General features: G+C 42.6%; 1 protein-coding gene across 4 annotated transcripts in view; it reads right to left on the minus strand.

Moving 5' to 3' along the window:
* The window catches only part of SEMA5A (semaphorin 5A), a 527,169-nt gene that overhangs the window by 400,801 nt on the left and 99,068 nt on the right, over window positions 1–27,300 (minus strand). For 2 of the 4 annotated variants that reach the window (XM_007191632.2, XM_007191631.2), the window contains exon 1: window positions 7,002–7,245. The exons of the other annotated variants lie outside the window; for them this stretch is intronic. The gene's annotated coding sequence lies outside the window, so the exon portion shown is untranslated. Of the gene's footprint in view, window positions 1–7,001; window positions 7,246–27,300 lie in introns of those variants that run through there. 4 annotated transcript variants of the gene reach the window in all.

Consider the following 27,300-nt stretch of genomic DNA (forward strand, 5'->3'; position numbering starts at 1 on the left):
GAAAAGCAGGGAGGGGAAAGAGAAGTAAATACACAAGCAGCAGCCTGCAGAGACACTGGGGCGCGCTCTGAAAGGTGCAGACGTCTAAGGACATAAGTGATCGCAGGCAGGCTGGGCTCCAGGCAAGAGGGACGAGGGCAGAGCCTCTGCTCCTAAGTTCCTAAGCAAAAATCCCAGCATTCAAGAAAACAACGTGAAGACTGAAGACGAAAAGCCAAATGCACGTAAAGCTTGAGGTGATGAACAAAGCATCTGGTAAAGGCAGCGGTCTGTACAGGGCCATTCTGAGCGTGCTCTGGGGAGCGGCCACCTGTCCCTCCCCTCCGGGCAGATGGTGGCTGGTGTCAGGGGCTGGTCCACGGGGCCAGATCTCCCCAGACATAAGACGGCCAACCGCTTTACACTTAAGATGGGGTCAGGATTCACGTTTTGAAAAGTGTTTTGTTTTTAAGACAGGTCTGTTGTCTGTTCAATATCCCCATCCAAACTTTGAACATTATTTGACATTATGATGTATAAATGCTGAAAGCAGCGTTAGAAAAGGATGTGATGAGGTGGCCCAACTCTTAGGATTTTTTTCTTTTTGGAAAGGTGTTCCTTCACCTCGAGGTTTGCCTGCATTGGCCAGTGTTACGGAATCTGTGCTGCACCCCAGTCAAATTCTGTTTACCAACAGTGTCTGAATCAAGTAGCGTTCCATAGGGACAACATCAGTGCAAATAGCTGTGGCTTTAGAAGGTTAGAGATCTCACACAAACATGCATGATACAACAAATGTATGGGGAGGAAAAAACAAACATGTAAAATCTTTAGAGTTGTAACTACACAACAATATTGTATCTGAAAAAGCAAAATGGATGTTTTGCCTTACTTTCCACATCGGTATACACGGCCAATCAGACAGTTTCCCACGTCACAGTTGGGTTGAGGATGTATCAAAGAATGGCATACGTAATGCCATCATTGCGTGTAAGAGTCCTGTCCTCAAGGAATTCACCCTTTGGCTTTCCCCAAATCAGAAATAATCTCTTTAATAACCAACTAATTCATTTCTATACAAATAATGCCACAGGTTGATCAAGACCACTTAGTAAAAAATCTCTTTGATAATTATCTCACCTACATTCAGAAAAGACAAGTACCAAATGTCACCATTTCCCTTCTTTAAATCTCTGGCTGTCTTAGGGCCAGAGTAGGAACCCCCAGAGACCAGCCCTAGCAATGGCTGAGGCTTCAAGAACAGTGTGTCCTCACGTGGGGACACAGGACCTCACATCTGGGTCATTTCACGACACAATCATCTGGCTCCGAGACCAGCAGAGGTAAACCCTACTTCCCTGAGTAGAAGAGACACTTCTGACAGTCGTATCCAAAGAGCAAGATGCACGAGGAAAAGACATACCCTTCCTGCTTGGAGCCTTCCCACCCAGATCTGCGCCGAGACCCCTCTCTCCATCAGACAGTCGTCACTGTGAAATGTGATGGTTTAGAAATATTAGACACAGCTGAGAACTACAGAAAAGGGAAGGCGGAAATTGGGGATTTCATTTCTCAAAGTGTTGACTAATCCTAACAACATTTGGGAAGAAAGAAACCCAATTGTTTTCCATTTTGTCTTCCTGTAGCTCATCCTTTGGTGAGTATTTAAAGCTGGTAGGAATTGCTGACCCTGGAACAAATATATTGCCTCAGTAACTGACACAAAGCTTGTGTAAAAAACTCTTTCTATTCCTCTGCTCCCACACCAGACAATGAGACATGTTCTGAGCTGCCAGGAGGCATGGGAGCAGAGAGAAAGAAAGAGCAAAAAATGACAACTTTATTCAAGCAAACAAGTTGCCCAAAACTAAGCGACTGCTCAAAATGAGCAACTTCTAAGATCAGCTCTCTAAGGACACCAACGTCTCCGAATGGTGGCTACTTTCTTCTTTCTGCTGCCATGTGCCTAGTTTTCAAAGGACAGCCTCACTTTTCACGCAGGCAGTTTTGAAGCTCTTGCACAAGTGGTTAATTTGCATGGGCAGTTGGCCTCTCAGCTTTCATTTTGACAGCTAAATTGATCCGTCCTTTGTAGACTAGAATATCAGTACCCAGAGAAAGAAGGCTGTCTGAGGCTTTTTGAAAAATCTGGTCTCTCAATTCCTACTTATTCGGAACAACACACTCAAGAAGACTACCCTGTAAGCAGTAGCTTGCCCACACAAAAGAGATTCAAGATTCAACTTGGGCTCGAAATTCAAGATTTAACTCAAAAAATTACTTAACTACTGTTGCTACTTCTGTTAAAGAAAACAGGACGGGCTTGGGTTCTTAAATCAGCCCTTTGGTCATTACATAGGAAGAAGGAAATGCCTGCCACAGATTAAACTCACAACTGACACCAAAACCTTCTCAGGACGAAGCTGAGCTAAGGCAGACAAAGGTCTCGTGCAAGAGCATGAAGGAGAAGACGGTTTTTATCCCTGGAAAGATGGCAGACTGTGAAATTCACAATGAATTGTTACTGAAACGACAATGGAGTAAATCACTCAGAAAAAATATTTTCCTAAAAAAAGAACAGATAGAAGAAGTCTTTTGGAACTTTCCAGCTACAAAGGATGCTCTCTCTCCAATTCAGTAGAGAGAAACATAAAGATGTTTTCCTTTAACTCAGTAAGGACAATCAGATTAGTACAAACCCATACAAGCCAATCCAATATGCATGCTGGGCTGTGTCAGTTCTGGGTTCTCCATGTCTTCATTTATTTTATGTGCCCAGACTCTAATGCTGCTGTTTTACATGGGATACAGCAACCTGGGCCAAGCAAATCGTGTTTTGATTTAACAGTGAAACTATGCCCTTGTTTTTTGGCTTAAATCCAGCAAATGCACTGAAATCATTTCAGAACGTTCATATCTCCAAAGGCATGAAGAATAATGGACATTTAAAACCTGCTGAAATCAGTCCCAATGACCTGTTGGGTCTTTCATAGTCAAAGGTGGGCTCCAAGACTAAGAAAGGAGACAACTCCTTTCTTCATTACTGCGAGAGGCCAAGTTGCTCAGAGATGCATTTGTTTCATGCTTTTGAGGCTACAGCAGGATTAACACTATATGAATCCCTGGGTGTGTTGCATAACCCAAAATCTACTTCTGTTCTATTTGCCAGCCTCTTAATATAAATTAGTGATAAAAATAAGAAATAAGCTACTCTGTATTGAACCAGATGGTGTCTAACTTTCCTATAAATATGGCTGTGTTTAGAGTGTTTACACATGTAGGGGACTAAAAAGATCTTCATTTCTTTACATTTGGCAACGAGTCATGTCACCCATTTCAGCACAAACTGTACTGAAACTTCTTCCCCAGGAAGAACCAGCATAGCTTCACAAATGTTTAAAAACAACCATGTCAGCTGCCTTAGATTAGTCATGAAGCCGTTCTTCCCATCCTGCAGCCTCCAGCAAGGACAAGATCTGATCAAATCGGACTCGCTAAATGGAACCAGAAGGCCGGGCGCGTCCTGATGCAAACCTGCTGTAGAAAAGACACTCTTTTTTGTATGAATCAAAGATGCTTTCTCCATTTTCTTTGGGACACGCACGTGTCAGCCCACGACCCTGACTTAAGGGCGTCCCCCCTACCTGCATCTCTCTCCCCACCCTTGATTAGTGACACCGTGGACCAAAAATAGCAGACCTGGGACAGGAGTGTTGAATAATGGGGAAACTTCTGCGCTTACTGACTATTAAAGGAGCCGCAGTCAATTAATTGCTAACCACCGCATTCAATACAAGCCCTGCTCCGCTGGACTAAGTGGAAAGGAAACGAGACTGGTTTGAAAGACAGACGGCATTTTACAAAATTGTGTTCCGTTATCTTCCACTGACAAGCTCTACCAGCAAATGTGACAACACAGGGAGAGTGACCCAGGTCACGTCTGACCCATACAAACGCCCAGTGACTGTCTGTCCTGTCCCTTCTCCCTGCCTCCACCGCGGGGTGGGTTTGGGTTTCCTTTTCATAAACCGTCGAGAAGACAAATCCCTCCTCTTTTGGATAAACAGGATGAAACTGACCACTGCCATTGCTTTGTTTTGTTTTTTTTCTTTTGATTTTACAAGCTACTGAGAAAGTAACTCCCCTCCTTGTGGTACGTATGAAGTTTATTTATGAATCTGAATCAAGAACTCTGTATTTCTTGCCCTTTTGGATTATATCTTGTTGGCTCAACCTCGTCACTCAAGCCAATCATCCTAAGAGCCGTTCCTGCATCCCAGCTGGTTCTCTGAAATCCACGTGTCCCCTTTGTCCCCATGCGATGCAGTCACCCCTCCTCTGTGACCAGGACACCCAGTGCCCGCCTCTGGTTATATCATATCACCCTCTGTTGTTTATTTGTCTGCTTCCCCCATCAAGGGCACTCATCCTGTCCCGTTCAACTTTGAGTCCCCAAGCCCAGGCTTAGGTAGATGGGCAAACATCCGATAAGGTTCCCTTCATTTTACTTCCTGGCGTGTGCAGATGATAATGGACCCACAGACCCAGGGGAATAATCCTAAAGTCAGCTTCTTGAGATACTCTTCCAACTTGGCATCACATCATCCAATCTGACAACAATCAAAATCACCCAGAAAAACAGAGCACGCCAAACCTAGGTGGGATCGAGATGCTGCCTGGCCCTCCTCCAGGTCTAGAAGATGCCAGGCGCTCAGCAGGTGCCCGGGCAGGAGATGGTGGGTGGCGGCTGTGTGGGAGAGAAAGTCCTGAGGAAAGGAAGTCACACCTTCCTGGACCAGAGGCTTGAGGCTTGCCTTGATCCCATCTCTGCTCAAAATAAAATTCTCCTTTCACCTCTCTTTAGAAGGATTTCAAGTCTCAGAGGCGGCTTTCTGACGTTACTCCTACAGGTTTGGGTCCCCTTTCTTACATCCTGTTTATGCTCTTGTAAGATCCAAACTTACCCCAGACTCTCCTGTGCAAAGAAGCCAAAATTGCTCTCTTCTTATCTATTAAGCCGACTGACATATACAAGGGTCCTTCTGCAGACTCCCTGGGGGAGCTGCCTCCACTCCCCCCCAAACCTCTCTAGGGGCTCAGAGATGTCCCCATGGAGAGATGGCCGCTCACGTGAACAGTCAGGACAGGAGAACAAGGGCAACCCGGTGGCCGACAGTGACCAGTCAGGAAAATGCCTTTCCTTAGTGATACACACATTATTTTTTGCAAATCGAATGCTTATACTGATAATTCCCTTAGTAAACCCATTTTTCACAGCTATCAGGTGAATTGCTAAGTAAAAATTACTCTAAGTTCTGAACTAATAGTGTCCATTTGAACTGGAGTGTTTCCTACGTAGCAATTCTGCAGCGATTGATTAAAACAAAATCCACAGTGTTTTGTTCTTGGGCTTCCGTTCTCTCTACAATCATGGGTTTCAGGCCCCTTCACCCACGCAGTGTCCTGAACATACTTGACCCTTGGCTGATGGCCTGCTCACCCTGTGTCCCTTCTCCCCAGTTAACTGCAGAAGAAGGAAGTATAAAGCAGCTCCCTTTCACCCTCCAGTTTTCCACGTCACACGTAGCTTTAGAAAACATGAACAGGCTCTGGCCCACGTGAACATGAAATTATGACGTGCTTTGCCCAGTTAAAAACATAAAAGCATTTTAGATAATTTAGCACCAGAAAATCAATCTGTGCTTGGGGACATTTTATGCTTGACTTTAAAATGTGCATTTTAATCTCGATGTTATGTTTTTTGACTCCGTTCATACTTAGGCCTACAGAAGTGATGCTATTCCATGAGGGTAATGAGCCCAACAATTGAATCCAGCTTTAAAGAAAGGTCTATATGACTCTAGTGAAGAGGACAAAACAGTGACACAGAAAATAAAGTCAAGTGACAGCAGGACACAGACTTGTCCTTGCTTTGGGATTTTGTTTTTCAAACTATATACTCATGTTAAAATAAGACATTCTTGTCACATCAGGTTTCTCATCCACGTCCCCTCTCTTGGACCAGCAGACAGCTAGCCTCTCAGCACAGTGTTGGCGCAAAATCTGTCTCTCTCTCCTCACACATTTCACCAGAGGAACTACAGTCTAATTATGGACCATCCCATCAATGCAGCCGTCACTGTGAACACCAGGGAAGTTAAACCATAAACAGAACCCCTCATTCGCATGGAAAGCTGATAGCAATGTGGGAAGGCGTGATAAGACCCGTTATTATTCTTGGAACAAAACATCTCGCCCTGTTGGCCATTTACGTCGTCATGTGCTTCAGATTGCCCTTGGGCAGGGCTATGCATTATTTACTGACAATTTCTCAAGTCATGCTGCCTTTCCAAATATTGTAAAAGAAGCTGTAAATCAGAAAAGTGGCATGAAATTTTGGTGACAGCTGCTTGTCTCAAAGACTCCTAAGGTAAACCACCAAACCATAGCTTGATGTAATAGCACGGTCCTTACCCACATTCCTTGACAAACTCCTCACCCCCAGCACATTAGGTCTCTCCTAGTTGCATATTCTGGGGGACACAGGGGTCTTTCAACAGAAGCTAAAAAGATGCAAATTGATCATAACCATCCTGAGATGAGAAAGACCCAGCTTTCATGATTTCCCTCTGCTGTGAACCTTGGGAGAGGTCAACCTCCCCATCATCATCTTCTTCTCTTGGCCATGGATGGCAGACGGGAACTCCACCACTTGGCAAACAAGGCACCTGACAAAGTGTGGACACCAAGTAACAGTTTTGGTTCTATCTGAACCATACAGTAGTAGGAAAACAATAATCATCATGGAGGAAATCTGAAGAACTGGAAGGTTTTAGCGCTACACCTAGTCCTTCTGCCATCAAAGGACAAACTGTCAATAGAAAGACTCTTCTCCTCGTTCCCTTGCTTCACCTTTCCCACCAGCACTTTTTCCTTTTGTCAGTCCTACAGCCCGCACGGGCTCTACAATGCTCCTTATGGCTACAACAGACCTTTAAAGAAAGGAAGGGCAGAGAACTTACAAGGACACGAGCTCTCCTCCCTCAAGGACATTCACTTTGGGAACTGTCACTGCTCAGAAGACATCTTCATCCCTGCCGAAATCACCCGAGGGAGCCCCCTTCTCCTCGATTTCAATTTGCTCTGACAGACACACAGTGATCGAGGAACCGCGGGCTTCCCAAAGCAAAATGCTGTGCAGGAATTTCAGAGCCGTCCTTGGCTTGTCAGCAGACGTCGGCAGCTCAGGGAGAAAGCTCTGTTGCAACTCAGCCAGCGTGCCAGCCCACGTGCCAATACACGATCTCACAAGCAGAAAAGCATCCCCGCCCAGATTATTCCAGTCCGGCCCCTTCTGGCTCCCACCAGGGCACGGAGGCCGGCACTGTGTTTCAGAAGGAAGTTTCACAGCCCTGTTAAAAGAAGAATCATGGTGGGCTCCCACAAATAAGGCCACATCTTTAACCCGGAGCAAATGAAACTTTCTTTTACCTTCCAGCCACACTCTCCCTAAGCAAAATTTAAAAAGAGAAACTAGAGATGCAAAGTAACCATTGTCGTCACTTGCTCGGTAGATGTGCCTAGTTTCCTCACCCAGCTTGTTATTCAAGGTGCTATTTATTACAAAAGCTCTAAAATCATTGTTCTCCTCCAGGTCAAAGCAGAAGCACTGATGTCCAGAGATAATGAGGCCACACAAGGACAGGCAGGAAAGTGTCCAAAGAGGTCTAATTCCATCAGGAAGAAGGAATGTCTGAGAGCTGCTTCAAAGGCTGGGAGGTTTTCCACCAGTGATGCTGCAAATACCAAGGACATAGGGATTGACAGAAAACGCTGCTTCCTTACCAGGAGCTTAAACATCTACTTTGCACCTATGGGATTCAGAGTACAAACGGAGTTGGACAACTCCAAACATTACTTCTTTCAAATGGTAACTGATATTCATGAAAGAAAAAGAAAATACAGTCAATCTTCATTATTCAGATTCCACATTTACAGATTCCATATTTGTGAATTTGCCTACTGGCTAAAACTTATTTGTTACCACAAAATGTGCTGTTGGCTGTTAAGTGCAAAGGTAAAGGATCAACTATATATTAAGTAAGGTGTCTTTATCAGAAATATGCATTAAAATGAGGTTCTTTATTCGTAGGTTGATGAAGATGTTGGGACCAGAAGCTCGCAGGAACCTAGCCCCATATGTCCTCTAGGAGCAATGATTCAGGACTAGCTAATTCAGGGTTCATGATGAACTTACAGGGCATGAGTACTATGAGTCCTCCATAAGGACAGACTGTAAATAGTGAAGGTCATGAACAAAAGACAGAATACCATAACCATGTCCCAGCTCTACATGGGAATGTCAGACGCTGGCTGACGTAAGATGATGTGAAGGTGGGAGGCAGGATTGCGTAAGTGGAGTGTATGTCACACAGAGGAGGGGCCACCTCGATGGACGGAGATAAGGGGTCAGGCAATGGAAACTCCAAAGACACAAGCTACCTGACTGTTCCTGAGAAGAAAACTATTGGCCCTCTGGTTTCTGAGGAGCCCAGAACTTATCATGCTAGCAGCGAACTGTGGGAGCCCCTGGTGCCTGGCTGTCTGGCATTAACCTTTCTAGAGTGACAATTAGACCCCTCAGAAACAGACATCGGGATGATCCCGGGCATCAGGGATGACAGGCCAGTGGCCAAGGTCACTTGCTTGCCGACTGGGGGCTCTGGCTTTGGCTGGCAGGACTCTCTAGAGCCCTCATTATATGATGTGAACCAGATCCTTGGGTTCTGCAGCAGATGATGATCCTTGCTCCCTCGATTTAAAGGATGATGACAGTCTAAAGAGTTGATTGTGTCTCATTACACTTGAGATAATAGATGCCTGACAACTGAGGCTATTAACTTGAAGTTCCAAACACATCACACTGGCCCTCTGGCATAGTCCCATCGGTCACATGTCAAATAGGAAAGTGTTTTCTTGCTACACAGCGTGTAAAGGAGAAAACGCTAAACTGGTACAGACCAGTGAGTACTGTTTTTTTTTCCTAGTCCATGAAAGCCTTAATTCAATTGAGTCACTACACTACAAAGTACACTGAGACCTTTAACATTAAAAAACAAAATAGGCAAAGCAATCCATAAAGGCCATAAAATAAAAAGGCCCAAAGCCATTACTTTCTTGTTTCCTTATGGTTTCACAGGTTTTTTCCTCTAGAAAATTCTCCCCTTTTATTACAATATTAAGAATTATAGGGCTTCCCTGGTGGCGCAGTGGTTAAGAATCCGCCTGCCAATGCAGGGGACACGGGTTCGAGCCCTGGTCTGGGAAGATCCCACATGCCGCGGAGCAACTGGGCCCGTGAGCCACAACTACTGAGCCTGCGCGCCTGGAGCCTGTGCTCCGCAACAGGAGAGGCCGCGACAGTGAGAGGCTGGCGTACGGCGATGAAGAGTGGCCCCCGCTTGCAGCAACTAGAGAAAGCCCTCGCACAGAAACGACCCAACACAGACAAAAATTAATTAATTAATTAATTAATTTTTTTAAAAGAAGAAGAATTATAATTACTACCTTTTGGAATGGAACTGACTTCCTTGTAAACTACACTCCTCCTTTTATAATGAAGAAAAGGAAAGAAAATTGAGCATCTTCCCCCCCCACCCACCTATACACAGGGAGTTGTCCAAAGAAAGAGAGTGAAAAGAACAGAAATGGCTCACATGTGCCCTCAGACTAAGAAAACATACTGAAAAAGCAATGCACCAACAATTTCCCAAGTTCAGAAAGAGTACTTTCAACCATGATCACAAAATAATAAGCCGGTAGGCGCCACAGACACATTCATAGAGAAAATCAGAATCATCTATAAATGATAAATCAAACCCAAGAATGATGGCTATGAGTCAGGTACCTGCATTTTTATTTCACCAGCATCAGACAGGGCTGTATCTTGCCTACACCTGAAGCTGTGATTATTGCAGACTAACCACACCTCTCAAGGAGTTTCCTGGTTAGTTAGCAGACCAGGGGCTTAGCTCTTGAGACTAGGAGGTAATGTGCCTACATGAACAGGCCAGGACAGGAAACGGGTTTCAGACTGGGATCGAGCAATCCTGTAATAAGAAATCGTGAGAATTTGGTTTTTAACGACTATTCCATCTGGCTTTTCAGCCAAAGCTGGCTCTAAAAAGTCCCTGCTCTCTCCGAATACTAGATGCTAAAAATAAGGACGTGTGTATACGTTAACTGAGAGTTTTGGAGAGATCTAGTGGCAGCATGAAAGGAAGGCTTAAGCACCACTAAAATTTTGAACTGAAAAGCAGAGAAACGGTTGGTATTTGACTAAAACTTTCAGAAGACCCTTCCAGGTAGTGTGAGTCAGCAGGGTACACGTTATCTGGAGAGCCTCAGAGGCACAAAGCACAGAGAGAAGAACGTGCTCCAAAAGAGTTTGAGGACGACCAGAGAAGGTGCTTAGAAAGAATCAAGTCTCCATCCGCCAATTACAGCAGAAGTCAGCTTTTTGTTTCCAAGAAGCCCGCAGTTAAGGGACTTAGATTGGGGCATAAATTCTAATTAAAGTAAATCCTTCTAGGTTCCCTGCAGAATTTCTACTCGCCAGCTTCATCTTCCAACAGGGTTTGAATTCCTTGTTACCCAGCTCAACAAAGAGCTACTCCGTCCCCAGCTGGGCCAGGGAGGGACATACGTGTCATGGTCACACTGTGCCTTCCTGGGCAGTTTAATCTCTCTTCTACAACCCACTGCAAATAATTGCTGCTATAAAGACAAGTGTCAAGAATCTGAGTGCAGGTGAGAATCAGGATTTGCCTGGGGAAGAAGAGGGGGTAATTGAAAGCAGAGAACAAAACATCACAAAAGGAGAAAATGAAAAACCCTGGCTTTCAAGGGAATTCAAGGAGAACACGGAGAGGAGAGAAGAAAAGAGAAATGATTCTGGTGAGCGGGCAGAGCCCCATTAGGGGCACCTGTGACTCTGGGTGCTAACAGAAACCAGATGTGTCCGTGGCCTTGGTCTCCTGTCCCTTCAACCCAGTCCTAACGCTCCAAACAGTACCCCAAACCACAAAAGGGCTGGAGGAGACAAGGGAGGACTAAGTGGGTCCAGCTGCAATAACAAACCAGAAGGGTTGAACCGCGAAAGCTTTTAAAAATAAACAGTGTGATTCCAAGCGAGGGGGAAACCCAGCTCTGGGGAACTTCAAGGAGTACTGGACCTCACCAGAGCTCATTTTAAAAACCATTTAGAACTGCCTTTCAATGAGGTGTTTAAATGACAACAGAGGGGCCTGCCTCACCAAAAGAGAGGAGGATCAAACAGGGAAATCCTCAGAAGAACTCTACTCAGACTGCTCTACAGAGAGACTCAACTCGCCTTTCCTCTCCCCATGGAAACTTCCTTAGTCTTGAACAGGCCTCAAAGCTCCCAGGGCTTAATACTGTTACCCCCTAAATTTTCTGAATCAATCCTAACAAATCAGCCCAACCCTGTACCTATTTCAGAGCTTTTGGGAAATAATTGGTCTCCCTGTTTCTGCTAAAAACCTGCTGCTTCTAAGTTCAACTCCTGAAAGTGCATGGCCCAGAACTTTCCAAGTTACTTTAAAAAGAACAGAAGAACATGTCACCCACCCATAATGGCTGTGCCTGAATGAATCCACAACTCCTTCTTCTCTAAGAAAAGTTGGAAAAAGGCTCCCCAGAAGACTACAAATGGCGCCATGACCCAAGTTAAAACCCTGTTACTACTTTCTACCTGGGTAGCATGGACACGGTTTTTTGTGGTTTTTTATTTTGTTTTGTTTTTTACCTTTCTTAAGTTGTTTCCCATGTAAAAGCAGGGAAATAACAGCAATCAGGTTAAAAGAAAGGTATGAGCTTTCAAAACTATGCATAACAAGTTCCTAGCTCAAAGTTGGTACTCAATAATTCTATCACTATAACAAATGGAATTGTTCCTTAAACCAAAAAAGGGACGGCCTAGAGGGCCAGGGTTAACTTATTCTATGAGCCTGTGTCCACAGATTTACCTTTGTGGGTCTCATTGTTTAATCTATAAAATGAAGTTGGTATGTTTAGATAATTTTCTTTAATGCCAGTTTCAGGTCTAGAAAATCTAGTTGTCTGGGAATTTGGTTTCTTCCTCTGTATTGTGCAACTGCAAAGACTCGTTCTAGGCCTATCATGACATTTTTTTCTCCTAGCAACTTTTCCAGAAAAAAAAAGCAAAAACTAAGAGACATCAATTTGATGCCCTCTAATATATAAGGACCATGTTTTGAAAGGGTCACAGGACAAGTTTTTGATATGAAGTACAAAAGGAAAAGGAAACTTATTCTCTAAAAATCAGTGTCTCTCCATTCATATGAGAATGGGGCAGAGCAGTTATGCCTTACCATGTGGAAAGGTCCAGAGAGCTGATGACAAATGGGTCCCATTTTTTTCCCTAGTGATACTAGTTTTGTTCTAAATCTTCAAGTGGGCTACCTTCTAAAAAGTGATCAGACCAGTCTTTTGGTCTTTCTCAACGATTCAGCATAACGTAGAAAGTATGAACCTGAGGTAACTGCCTGAAACTAAGAGGAGCATTTGGCAATGAGGCACTTTCCTCAGATGTTCAGCTGCTCCACTGTGTAAGCACATCAGTAATAAACCAGTTAATGAAATATGGACGCAGGCACCCATCCACGTGTGGTCCAGCATGTAGGTTCAGGCAGCTAATGGTCGGATCGCGCATCAATACATAGAAGGGGGCTGCAGACTGCTCTGGGGCTGCATGATGAGTCCATTAGCTGAAGCTCCAGGATGGACCAGGGAAAGTGTCCGCAAACGGCTGTTTGTCCATATGTAAAAGTCATTTTCTATGAAATATATTACAAGAAGCTTTGGATTGCCGTGGATGGCAGTGCCAACTCCGTGGAACATGTCTGAGTATCACCACTTGGGGGACCCAATGACAGCTAACAGGCAGGTGTAAGAAGCCGAGAGGCTCAGCCAGGGAGTCCCAAAGGGGTACACATTTTATAATCAAATTTGCATCAACAGTGACATCCTTTAAAACCATCACATGCTACTCTCAGCTTCAGTCAGGAGAAGGCAAGCTATGCTGGATGAAAACTGATTCAGGTAGTCTTAGAAGACTAAGCTCTTGATTTCATCCATTTTCACAAGACAAAATATGGACCAGGAAGATTTTTAATCAATGCTGGTGGCAATAATTAAATACATAGTGCATTTTATGTATTGTAAGGTTAATATCTAATATCTAATTTTTAAATTTCCCATAATTACATTGTTTTCTTTAAAAACTGGAAATGTCTTCCAGAAAGCTATTGATGGATCATGTTTCAGGAAGACTCTAAGACAGCTCCCAGGATACCTGCCTTGCAAGATCCCCTTACTTGAAGGTAGGTGGGACCTGTGACTTGCTTCTACCAACAGAACACAGCAAAGGTGACAAGCTATGAGTGATTACATGACTCTGTTATATTAGAGTGCAGTACCTGCCTTGCTGGAGTCTCCTTCTCCCTAGCTGGCTTTGAGGAAGCAAACAGCCAAGCTGGAGAAGTTCACCGACAAGGAGCTGTGGGCAGCCTCTAGTTGCTGAAAGAAGCCCCTGGCAAGAAGTGAAGCCCTCAGTCCTACAACCACTAGGAAATGAACCAAAAAGCAGATCCTTCCCTGTCAAGCCTTCAGATGAAACCCCAACCCCAGTCAACTGCCTTTGATTGCAGCATTGCTGAGAAGCCAAGAGGCTGTATCCAGACTCCAGACCCACAGAAACAGTAAGATAATAGATGTGTTCTTTTAAGTCACTAAGTTTGTTGCATTCTTTTAATATATTAATAAGATAACTGATACAGCCCATTAGAATGATACAAGCAATTTTATTTAAAATAAGCATATATAGGATACTATTCCATTGAACTGGTCTATCATAAACTATAAATATATATTTCTTAAGTGACTGATTTTAATAAGATTATTTTTAACTACAGCACAAAATCAAGCATTGTGTCAATAGATGGCTGATCCTCATTTTCCACTCACTACTCCACAGTGGTTCTAAAGATAGCAAGGCCTTAACCTAGTAAGAGAAATAAAGTTGCATACGATCAAAACAGCAACATTTGATCATTAGTTACTAACCATAGATAGTTCACTTTTAAATTGACCTGTGATTACTAAAAAATGTCACATCATTATTGTCAAAGTTTATTTTCAAAATTCTGATAGTTTGTATAAAGCATTCCTGAGAACACACACTAGGAGATTTTGATTTTCATGTTAACAATAGTATAAATGAAGGATCTGGTTGTCTGAACAGGCATGAGAAAGGTATTGCTAAATTGTTTTATGTAGACTGTTTCATGTTTGGGAGGTATATTTAGACTGCAGGATGTGTTGCAATAAACAGTCAGAATAGAAAACTAAAAACAGAATTACCATATGATCCAGCAATTCCACTCCTGGGCATATATCCAGACAAAACTATAATCCAAAAAGATACATGCACCCCTATGTTCATAGCAGCACTATTCACAACAGCCAAGACATGGAAACAACCTAAATGTCCATCGACAGATGAATGGATAAAGAAGATGTGGTACATGTATGCAATGGAAGAGTACTCAGCCATAAAAAAGAAGGGAATAATGCCATTTGCAGCAACATGGATGCAACTAGAGATCATCATACTAAGTGAAATAAGTCAGAAAGAGAAAGACAAATACCAAATAATATCACTTATATGTGGAATCTAAAATATGACACAAATGAACCTATCTTTGAAACAGAAACAGAATCACACACATAGAGAACAGATTGGTGGTTGCCAAGGGGGAGGGGGTTGGGGGAGGGATGGAGTGGGAGGCTGGGGTTAGCAGATGTAAGCTTGTATATATAGAATGGATAAACAACAAGGTCCTACTGTATAGCACGGAGAACTATATTCAAAATCCTATGATAAACCATAATGGAAAAGAATATTTTTTAAATGTATGTATAAATATAAATATATATATACATATAACTGAATCACTTTGCTGTACAGCAGCAATTAACACAACATTGTAAATCAACTATACTTCAATAAAAAATAAATAAGTAAAATTTAAAAATAAAAAATAAAAAGACTTGTTTCTTATAGTTATAGAGGCTAGCAATCTAAAATCAAAGTGTCAGCTGATTCAGTTCCCTGGTGAGGGCTCTCTTTTCGACTTGCAGACAGACGGCCACCTTCTTGCTCAGATGGCACAGAGAGAGAAGCAAACTCTCTGGTGCCTCTTCTCACAAGGGCGCTAATCCCCTCATGAGTGTCCCACCCTTATGACTTCATCTAATCCTAATTATCTCTCAAAGGCCCCATCTGCAAATGCTACCACATTGGGAATAAGGGCATCAACATACAATTTTTGGAGGGACACAGTTGCGTCCATAGCAATAAGCATGAAAGTATTTTTTAAAGCATGTTTATGAGTTAATTTAAACTCATGATTGGATGTTTAAATACATGATTTCTGTCTATATTCTTTTAAAGAGTCTAAAAATGCATGTAATAAAATATAGTATCCTAGATTTCCAAGTAGGAAAATTTTGCTGCTTACTCAAAGCTAAATGTTTTCAATTACATCTTCATTTGGGGAGGAAAAGGGGGAAATGTTTTACTCATCTTGACATGTTTAGCAATTTGAAACAGAACCAAATGTTCCATGTTTACATTTTGTAGCTCCCAGAAATTATGGAATTCCTTAGTTCATAGAACTTATTCTTCTCTTGCCATTGAAAGTGTACAATACAATCAAATGCAAATAAATACTATATTAAAGCCATGTATTCCTCTACTTATAATAAACTGATAAGCCTTTGTCTTTATGTTTTGAAAAATTTTAGATTATTTGTTGCCTTAAGACATAGAGTTGGTTGGTTATCTATCATCTATTTTGCTATTCTTATGGAGAGTAAGCTTCCAATTATTCCCTCTATTTGCTGTCTTAGACGTCCCTAAGCCTTGCTGAACAAGTAGCACAAGGCTTCTCTTTGGAACTAACCCCAAAGATGGCTAAGTAAACCAAATACGGACAGTCTACTGTAATTTACATCATTTGTGGAAATGCTCATTTTCTTAGTCACAGGCTTGGCCGTGCATTTAGCATAGAGATTTCCTAGCACAGAAATGATATTTAAAAGCTCTAGGGCAGAAGACCTAAATAGATGTTTCTCCAAAGAAGATTTACAGACAGCCAACAGGCACATGAAAAGATGCTCAACATCACTAATTATTAGAGAAATGCAAATCAAAACTACAATGAGGTATCACCTCACACCAGTCAGAATGGCCATCATCAAAACGTCTACAAATAATAAATGCTGGAGAGGGTGTGGAGAAAAGGGAACCCTCTTGCACTGTTGGTGGGAATGTAAATTGATACAGCCACTATGGAGAACAGTATGGAGGTTCCTTAAAAAACTAAAAATAGAGTTACCATATGAGCCAGCAATCCCACTCCTGGGTATATATCCAGAAAAGATGAAAACTCTAATTCGAAAAGATACATGCACTACAGTATTCACAGCAGCACTATTTACAATAGCCAAGATATGGAAGCAGCCTAAATGTCCATCGACAGATGAATGGATAAAGAAGATGTGGTACATATATACAATGGAATACTACTTACTCAGCCTTTAAAAAGAATGAAATAATGCCATTTGCAGCAACATGGATGGACCTAGAGATTATCATACTAAGTGAAGTAAGTCAAAGACAAGTATCATATGCTATCACTTATTTGTGACATCTTAAAAAAATGATACGAATGAACTTATGTACAAAACAGAAATAGATCCACAGACATAGAAAACACACTTACGGTTACCAAAGGGGAAGGGGGGGAGGGAGGGGTAAATGAGGAGCTTCGGATTAACAGATAAACACTACTATGTATAAAATAGATAAACAACAAGGTCCTACTGTAGAGCACAGGGAACTATATTCAATATCTTGTAATAACCTATAATGGAAAAGAATCTGAAAAAGAATATATATATATATAACTAAATATATACATAACAAATATATATATATCTAAATCACTTTATTGTACACCAGAAACTAACACAACACCCTAAATCAACTCTACCTCAATAAAAATTTTTTTAATGTAAAAAACACAAATGTCTTTATCTTGTATTCCCTATATACTTCCCCTTTGTCTTTTATTCCCCTATATATTTCCATTGTTATGATGGTTGCATTGCGACATACAATCTTGGCCTAAAGACTGGAGACCACTATGACCAACCTTGACCTCCACTCCAGTGCTAGAAGCATCTGTATCCCAAGCCTGAACTAAATGTGCAGCAAGTCTTCCAAAAAAGAAGGATGCACCAAGCTCTCAAAAAGACTCATATTATGGGGAACACTCAATTTATTTAAAACAAGAAAGTCTTATTTGGGAAAGACATGACCTGAAAAAACACAAAGGATTTTCAAGTGCAAAGTAAGGCTTCCAACACAACCAGTGCTAGGTAAAAGTTCACTGAAACAAAAACAAAACAAAAACAAAAAGAGAAGGGAGATTTGGTGATAAACTGCATTTGAAAGAGTTGCTTTAGATACAGAAAAAAACAAAGCTACACATAAACGTAAGGTATCACCTAAACGGGAGAAGTTGCCAATAGCCTCTGGGAAGGACAAGAGGTCTGGACAATATTAATAATTAAGCATGGTTTTCCTAGCAAATTAGTTTGTTTTTTTTTCTTAAACTTAGTCAGTAGCAATCATTCTATAAAGAAAACATCCTTTCTCCTGGGTATGAAGTAAACACAGCAGAGCTGCGACAAAAATAAAGCAGCCAGAATTTAAAGCATACAAAAATCTGGGGCTAAAAATGGATACTCTCATTTTGCCTGTGAAATTATAGGTTTGGCGGGTGCTCCAGGCCACCAAGGTCTCCTCTGCCAACGCGACCTTCCTCTGTCCCCAAGGAGCTAGCTCTCCTCCAGCAGAGCCTTGCAATAGGAAATAACAAGGAATGTTTAATATACACATAGTAGGCGCTGAAACCACCGAAGTCATTCCAAACCAACAGATGCATCAATCAAACCCAGACTGGAACACGCTGCCCACACAGCAGTGCCCCTCAACCCCGAAAGCATTTTCACGGTCTATATTGTGTGGCTTTGGGGAAATGTTATCTATGTTGTTGTTACTGGTTGGTAAGCTACACTCTAAAGGCAAATCCTGAGGAGTCTTAAAATCAGTGATGCTATAGCAGGTTTCCTCCACAGTGGAAGCACTGACATTTGGGGTCAGCTAATTATCTGTTGTAGGGACCAACCCGTGCATTTAGGGAGATTGACAGCATCCCTGGCCTCTACTCTCTAGAGGCCAGCAGCACCCAGTACTGCCCCCCCGGGGCTATGAAAACAGAACCGTCTTTAGACATTGCCAGATGTCCCCCGGGGAGCAAAATTGCCACTGGTTGAGAGTCACAGGGCTAGAAGCATAGGATGGTATAACTTTCAAATGCAGGCATTGAAAAGGATGGGGTAAATCTATTTGCTGCCCTAGAACTATCTTTGAGACAAAGAGTTACATGAAAACAAGCAGGAGTCAGAACAATATCTAAGTTCCCATTTCTTACAAAGAGTCTGTGTGGTATGTTTCCGTCTGCTTAGAAAACTTCTGGAGAAAACCCTGAGACTTAATCCTGCTTGTCTCTGGGGAGGGGGATCTCGTTTACATTTTTCTACCATTTAAATTGTTTGCTATACTCCTTTTCATCATTTAAAAAATAATTTTAATAACTTTCCATATTTTTAAAATTGTAGCCTTCAATATATTTTCCAAAAAACTAGGAGTTTTTTGTTTATCTTTTAGTCAAATTGCAGTTTATTTTTTTTATTGAAGTATAGTTGATTCACAACATTGGTTAGTTTCGGTTATACCTACATATATATGTATGTATACAGTGATTCAGTTATACATACAAATATATATTCATATATATATATGAAAATATATACCTATTCTTTTTCTGATTCTTTTCGCTTTAGGTTATTACAAAATGTTGACTATAGTTCCCCGTGCTATACAGTAGGTCCTTTATGGTTATCTATTTTATATATAGTAGTGTGTGTATGTTAATCCCAAACTCCTAAATTATCTCTCCCCCTCCCCTTTCCCCTTTGGCAACCGTAAGTTTGGTTTCTATGTCTGTGGGTCTATTTCTGCTTTGTATCAAGTTGAAGTTTAACTGGGGCTTGAACCTCGGAGCCTCAGCTGGGGAAGCTGGCTCCGGGGGCATGATGCCACCAGTGCCAGCCTCTCTCGGCCCTGGCACTACTGACCATCACCGCCTACTCTGAGTGGAAACGGGGAGAAAATGTGTGAAAGTGACACAAGTGCGCATAAATGATTGCTCGCTGTGAGGTAACCTTAGCCCTAGAACAAGATCATGACGACTAATGGACTCGGGCCTCCTTTCAAACAGATGCGGGCGGCAAGTCCCGCCCGCTGGTCTGCAACCGCCCGTGACTGGAGTCGTGTGGGGAGAGGTGCATGTCCAGGTTCCACGGGTCTCCTAGCGTCACCCAACACCTTTCGTTGCATTGTCAGTTTCAGGAGTCCCAGTTCCATCACCCAGAACGCACTCGAAGGCTGGATAACACGCGGTCGTTTAGTGCTGGGTTCTGGCTGTCCATCAGAATCAGTAAGGAAGCATCAGAATGCGGGGTCCCAGGCCCGTCCCAGACTCACTGAATCAGAATCTCTACTTGTGGGCCCTCAGAGTCTCAGTTTTAACAGGTTACCAGGTGATTCCCAGGAAACTGTCTTCTTATTTGTGAACTTCCTTGATTTTCCGGTTAAAATCAGAATCTTACGCAAAATACAGTAACTTTTCCGAGAGCTGAAATCTCAGAATTTCCCCCAAAGCCTCCAAGTATCGATCTTGAAACAGGTAAGAGAAATTTATTCATCAGAGAACAGTTTCAATCACCCACAATGAGCTAAGTTAACATAATCAGTTTCAGTCCTTTGGGCCGACTGCCTGTAGATGTTTAATTACACCATTTTGGGTCCTAGTCACTGCTTGGAGTTCTAGAAGCATGAAGAAGAGCGTGGAAGGCACTAACATGGAGAAGCAAGAACAAAACTTCCGTGAGAAGTTCCATGTGGCTCAAGTGTAGACACCCCGGCAGGGAGTTTGGAGATGAGGTTACAAGTTAAAGTCATGCTCAGCTTTGGACCAGGAAGGCCTTAAAGTTCCCCTCGGCTTGACTAAACTTTAGGCACTTTTCTTCCTGACCCTGGGCCCCTGGCTACCCTTTTCTTAGAACATTTACTTTAGAAAACTTAGAATCATCAATTCTTTCTCTGCCCCTTTGAGATACAAATCTTCTCACAGCCTCATGCCAGATTTACAACCCAGGATTGTCTGTCTCAAGGACCCAGGGGCCATCCTTTTGAAATGTGATCCTCAAGGAAGATAGGGCGCCTGTCTCCCAGTCTCTGGGGGAGGGTGGGAGCCTAGCTGCTGGGTGCCAATTAGTAAACACAGGTGGTCTCATCACACCAGCCGGCCACCTCCCTAATGCCCTCCAGAACTTCTGCATTCGCTCTCCCCAGCACCCACAAACTCTTCCACTTTTCATTTCAGTGGGATTGAGTTCAGTCTCTCTCCTCTGTTGCAAGTGTCTTGACCCCTACTGCAATAGCCTTGAATAAAGTCTTCCTGACCTAAATTCTAACTTCTCCAGTACAATTTTTCTTTGGCATTATCGAAGGGACCTGCATATAAGGAAAGTCTGCCTCTTACTTTATCTCAAGAGCGATGGGAATTCAGTGAGGTCTCAGAGCTTGGGGTGCACAGATCTGAGTGGCTGTTTATAAAGGTAATCTGGTTACCCTTGGGAGGAAACATGGATTGTTTGGAAACGAGGATTAAGCCACTAAATGGTGGAAACAAGGATTAAGCCACTAAAACTAAGAGGAGTCATGCCAGTGAAGGAATGATACCTCCATCTATCAAAGCAGAGAAAGAGAACGGAAAAGAAGGGCTAGAATTTTGGGGGTGGGGTGGTTTATGAGATAGACTTTGGCAGCTATTAGAGAAGCGGTGTGAAAAAAAAGGATAGAATGTAGAATGAGTCTGAGATGTCTAGTTTGGAAAGCTAGGTAAATGTGTTTATATACAAAGATAAGGAAATCCAATAACCAAAGAGTCCTTAAATGAATACAATCTGTTCTTATGTTACTATAAAGTTATTATTTTCAATGTTTATCATAAATATTTCAGAGTTAATGAACCGGGATTGGTTTCACCTGAGTAGTTGGCTGATTCTTCTCATTCTTCCTCTTCCCACACTGCATTAAATAATTGGCATCCACTCTCAACAAGCATTTCTAAAATACTCTTCAAAGTCACTGCCAAGAGGGAACCTGTGTTTTCAGATCAGTGTGTCTCAGATTTATCACAGGAGTGCGCAGACGTGACGGAGAAGGAGAAGGAGGCCTGGCAATCCCAATGCAGAGACGAGTTTCACTGTTTGTAGTGAGTACCAGCAGACAGCAGGCAAAGGCATGCTCACAAATGAGTGTCCAAATCAATCCTCTTCCCCAGACACAAAGTTTCTGGCCTTTTCATCCCATGAGCCATATAAACAAAAGGAATCCGAAGCCGGAAACAGGGAACTGAGTTGCATGAACTGCTCTGAGCCCAGCTGAGCCTTGACTTAGTCCCGACTTATGACTTTGAGCATCTTCCACTTCCACAGGTAGGAGCTCTAGGGCACTCACTGGGGGATTCCAAGCTTCCACCTGGCCGCGCCACTCTGCAGAACTCCCGCAGCTTAGATGGAAAACTGTCTCTGTTTCCTGGCACGGACTAGAGGGCTGTAAGCATGGGTGGCTTTCTACCTGGACAGAATTTGGTAAATAAGCCTCAGGAGCCTAGAAGGCAGAATCGAGCTGAGGCAGGTCCCAGCAGCTCTGGGCCTGGCGGTAGGGGCCAGGGTGGGTGGAGAGGCCAAGGCAGGCCTGAGCCCATCCTGGTCCGGCGTGGGCCTGGCACCATGCCTGCTGGTTCCTTGTGCGGAATTACTAAATGCTACAAATAGGGGAACACTGCTGATGAAAGTTTTACGGGTTTATTAGCAATCGCACCATTCAGGGCACTACAACTTCAAAGTCCTAAGTCCCACTAATCCTTACAACACCCCAGTGAGCTAGGGAAGCAAACAGGGATCATTATCCCCATTTTAGGGAGAGCAGAGAGGGGTAAGAAGCTTGGCTCGGAGCTATAGGAAGATCAGCGTTGCTCACGTCTTGGTGACCACCAAGTCCGAATTCAGAATGGCAGGCTGCACTGACTCACGCGAGGAGGGTCAGCTAAGGAGTCTTTCGTTACTCAGAATGAAACCTGTGATCAGATTTTACTTAAAATAAAAGAGGCAGACATTGTTTTTTTGTTGTAGCTTTAATAACAGTAAAGGACAGTAATTTTGCCAAATTAGAAATGTCTGACTTGAGGCGCTGGCCGACTCCTCTACTGTCGGAATGTAGACTAAATGATTTTGACAGATCTCATCCAGAGCTGGACCAGGATCCCCAGGCCTCCTCCCTGACGTTGCCCCATACTGCTTCCATGGCAACCCGAAAAGCTTAGGCATGAGTACTAAACCATCCTTAATGGTTTTTTTCAATCTCCTTTTAAATAAATTATAATATTTTTCTGAATATTTATCTATATTGTGAGAAATTTTGGAAAATACAAAAAAGTAAAAAGAAAATAAGAGTCGTGAGGGATCTCTTCTTGGTGGATTATAAATGGCCTCTGATAACCTTTGGGGGCATGTGCTACCTGTCAATTTTTAGGTATGTAAATACATTTCTATTAGGTAAAATTGGAGTTACTTTACCTATTTTTACCCAACTCCTTGAATATTATTCAAACATATGGATTAAATAACTACATAACAATCCATCAAATGATGGTATCCATTTATTTAGCCAATCCCCAACTACTGGGTACTTTGGTGGCTTCCAATTAGTGCTAGCATGACACTAGATAAACCTTTCAAATAAAGCTCTCTGATTATTTCCTTAGGGCAAACTTGTAGAAGATGAATCACTGAGTCAATGGATTCACACATATTTAAAGCTTTTCCTATATGTATCAATACTACCACACTATTCTCCAGAATGTTGTATCAATTTCCACTTTGCCTTGCTTTAAGAGGTTAATTTTTCTGATCCCTCCAAAATTCCTCTACTGGTGGGGCTTAAGAGTGGCAATGGGTTGCAATCATGGCTAGAACATTTGGCATAAAGCCATGTTTCAAGGAAACATAGGTTTCAGTCAGATGGAATGCTTATTTGGGATGGCTAGTGAGGGCTGCCAGCCAAGGGAGAAAACGAACATCTCTCCATTCCTCCAAAAAGCCACCCCCATTCATTAAGTGACCATGGAAGACAATTCATGTTCAAGGCCCTTGCAAGGTGTCCCCATTTTACACTTGAGGAAAATGAGGCTCACAGAGATTCTCTAACTTGGTCATAACATGCTGGAGCCAAGATGGCAGCTCCTGGCTGTCTGCTCCCTCCCACCGAGATATAAATGGGAATCCTAACCATGCTGTAGACTCCGAGCAGTGTGGGTAAGTGCCCCTTTTGATCATGGCTATTGTCCCTCCTCTTCTTCAAATACTAATGGCAGAAAAGTTTTCAATCCTAGATCCAAAGCAACCTTTACCCTGCAATGAACCTCTAACAGGCCTGTGCTGAAGGAGTGCTCTGTAAGAACCCGGGGTACTTGGAGTACTTTTACTTATACCCTAAGGCACAAAGGGTTTCAAAGGCAAGCTCTGAGTCAGACAACTGTGGGCTTTAGTCCTGACTCTGCAATTTACGACATGTATGACTTCGGGCATGCTACCCACTCCTCATTTCTTAAATGAGGATGAGTAAGAGTGAAGGAGACAGTGCAGGGACTTCCCTGGCGATCCAGTGGTTAAGACTCCACGCTCCCAATGCAGGGGGCGTGGGGTCGATCTCCGGTCAAACTAAGATCCCGAATGCCACGTGGCACGGCCAAAAAAAAAAAAGAGAGAGAGAGACAGTGTACGCAGAGGAATTATCCCAATGCCCAAAACATGGTAAATGCTCAAGAAATGCCCTCTAATAAGAATTCCTATCATTGCAAACAAAGTGATAAGGATGTAACACAGGTATTTGACTCAGAAGGAGATAGAAAATAATCTGGCTTCCACACGCTGCAAACTCCATCCTCAGGATGTTACGGTGTTCCCCTGGGCTGCATTACCCAGGCAGGCACAGTTAGAGAAGGTCCGGGAATGGCAAGTTTCTTGTCCCTGCTGTGCTGGCCTCAAAAGAATTCTGGGGGCTTCCCTGGTGGCGCAGTGGTTGAGAATCTGCCTGCCAATGCAGGGGACACAGGTTCGAGCCCTGATCTGGGAAGATCCCACATGCCGCGGAGCGACTAAGCCCGTGAGCCACAATTGCTGAGCCTGCGCGTCTGGAGCCTGTGCTCCGCAACGGGAGAGGCCACGATAGTGAGAGGCCCGCGCACCGCGATGAAGAGTGGTCCCCACTTGCCGCAACTAGAGAAAGCCCTCACACAGAAACGAAGACCCAACACAGCCATAAATAAATACATAAAAAAAAAAAAAAAGAATTCTGCAGCAACCTCGTGCAATGGCAGGAGCTATGGCTCCGGGGAAACAGACAAGACTAGATGCCACAACCAACTCTGTCCAACACTATCGGGCAGCTTTGAGCACGTGCACATCCTATATAAGCCTGTGTGTAAAATAAGGATCATCACAGTTCCTATCTGTTGGGAGAAGTAAATGAGATGATACTACACATGAAAAGGTTAGGGTGACCATGCCTGACACATAAAAAAACAAACAAACAAAACTAATTGTGAAAGCTGTTCACTTGTCTTCCTGGAGCTCTCCTCCTAGCACCTGGTAGAATATCTCACCTCCCCACCTCTTTGAAGTGGGCTATGGACACATAATTTCTTTGGCTGATAGAAGTGGATTGGACTGGAGTCCCCTTGGGTAGAAGACTTTAAGAGACAGTGGTCCATATTACCATGTTCTCTCCCTCCCCATCAAAATGACCAGCAAAAATCCAGGTGACAGTGGCCCCAGAAGTCAGCCTGCCCCCCAAGAGTGCGGATTGGGGTAGCAGAGCTTCTGGAAACCCCAGAAGCACACAGAGCATGAATGAGAAACAGACACTAGCTAATGTATGGAAATTTAGGGATCCTTTGTTACTGTAACTTAACCCATCAAATTGATGCTGATATAATTATGAGTAATCTGTCAGACTAGTTCAGAAGATGGAGAAAAGAGCCCAACTTTTGATCAAAACATTAATAATTGTGATTGAGGACTTTCTCAATGAGCGTAGGTGGCTAAGGAGAAAGGCTTTTCCAAAGCAATGGAAAGTCGGAAGCGAGAACTTTGTTCAGGACCAGGTGGGAGCAGACTCTCCTCCCTCTTCTGCAGGTCAGGAACCAGGAGAACCCAATTCCCTCACCTCCAAGGATCACACCCCTAAGTCTACACGAAGAGTGACGTCGGTGACTTGAGGATGAAAGCCTGATGGGGTCTAAAACCAACCGGGCTGAATCCTAGGTTCCTGCAGGACTATGGGTCTCCCCTCGGCACTGCCCAGCAGGTGCCCGGAGACAGATCTATTCAGGGGATACTGCACAGGGATAGAACAGATTTGCTGGGACTGGGCATGCACACCCCACCTCCCAGAGGTTTCTGTTATCATTGACTGAGTCAGTGAGGGAGAGAACGGTGTGACTTCTTCCCGCCAATCCATAACCACCAGAGACACAGGAAATGCTACAGTATCAGGTTTAGAACTAGCCACGACTTCAGAAAATTCAAAAAGATTGTTGTCAAAGCAACCGGTTTGGGGTTCGATTACAATAAGCAAGAGAGATTTGTTAAAATATCCAAAACATGCAGCATAATTCAGTTTTACAAGTCATGTGTAATATGTTGAATAACTGATGCTATTAACAGTTTCGTCAACCAGTTAAGTCTGTACATATTCATTTTAACAAGATTCATTAACAACCTTGCTGAACGATACAGTTACAAGCAAGCTCATTTACTTAAAATTAAATGCTCTGTGGTACATTTTTATTTCCAATTTCGCTTGAAGGAATAATACAGAAAAGTAGAAAAAGTAACAAGTTGCTGCTTTCAGTAAAATGATGTAAAATACTCTTTACTGTATAAGATCTAAATGCAAATTATTAAGAATGGGGCTCTACAATTTTTAATTTTAAAAAAGCTATAAATTCTCACTTTTGTCTCTCAAAAGTACATACAGCCAGTCATGTTTTCTAAAGGCATCTGTCCTTTGGGAAATTTTTCTTCCACTTTTTCTCTAAAAGCTTGGCAGTGTTTGCTTTTGTTTTTGCTTTTGTTTTTCTTCTATCTGCCTCATCATCTTTGAGCATAGAAAAGACATCATATAGTGCTCTGGAAGAGTTTTTTGTTTTGATTTTTGTTCTTTTACGTCACCTCCTGATAGCATTACGTGACTCTGGAAATCTATTCTGTGCTCTGCGAATAAGGTATGAAATGGAAAGTTCCTGTGTTCAAAGAACAGAGTCAGTCCTATTGAGGCTGTGTTGTATTTTTTCCTGGATTGTTCTATAGGCACAGAAATAATCCTTAGCTTGGTCTGGGGCAACAGCCAAAGGAATTGTCTAAAACAGCAGAACCCGAGGGGTATAAGAAGGTTGGGAGGTGATGGGGGGAAGCAGTCAAAAAAAAACTGTATAATAATAATTTTTGTTCATTTCCAGATATGTTCTTAATGTTTTCATAGGCCTTTTTTTTCTTCATTGTGTAATCTGCATATATTCACTGTAGACATTTATAAAAGTATAAAACAAAGAAAAAAATACTTCACAATCTGACCACCAAGAGATAATCACTATTATCATTTTGTTGCATTTCTTTACAGTCTTTTTTCTTAGAAATGTATTTTATATATATATGCACATATATTGCATAAATTTATACAGGCTTTATAGTTATTGAAAAGGTATGCATAAAATATATTTTCAGGCATATAAAGTGAAACCTTTTAAGTGCAGGATTTTTAACAACTGCATAATATTCATGTTATTTATGCAACATTATTCATTTAACTGTTTCCTTACTGCTGGCCATTTCTTTGATCCATATTTTAAGTTGTTTTTTTTTTCTATTTTTTCCTGTCTATTGCCATGATTAACA

The sequence above is a fragment of the Balaenoptera acutorostrata genome, chromosome 2 (genome assembly GCF_949987535.1).
Source record: "Balaenoptera acutorostrata chromosome 2, mBalAcu1.1, whole genome shotgun sequence".
NCBI classification, from domain to species: Eukaryota; Metazoa; Chordata; class Mammalia; order Artiodactyla; family Balaenopteridae; genus Balaenoptera; species Balaenoptera acutorostrata.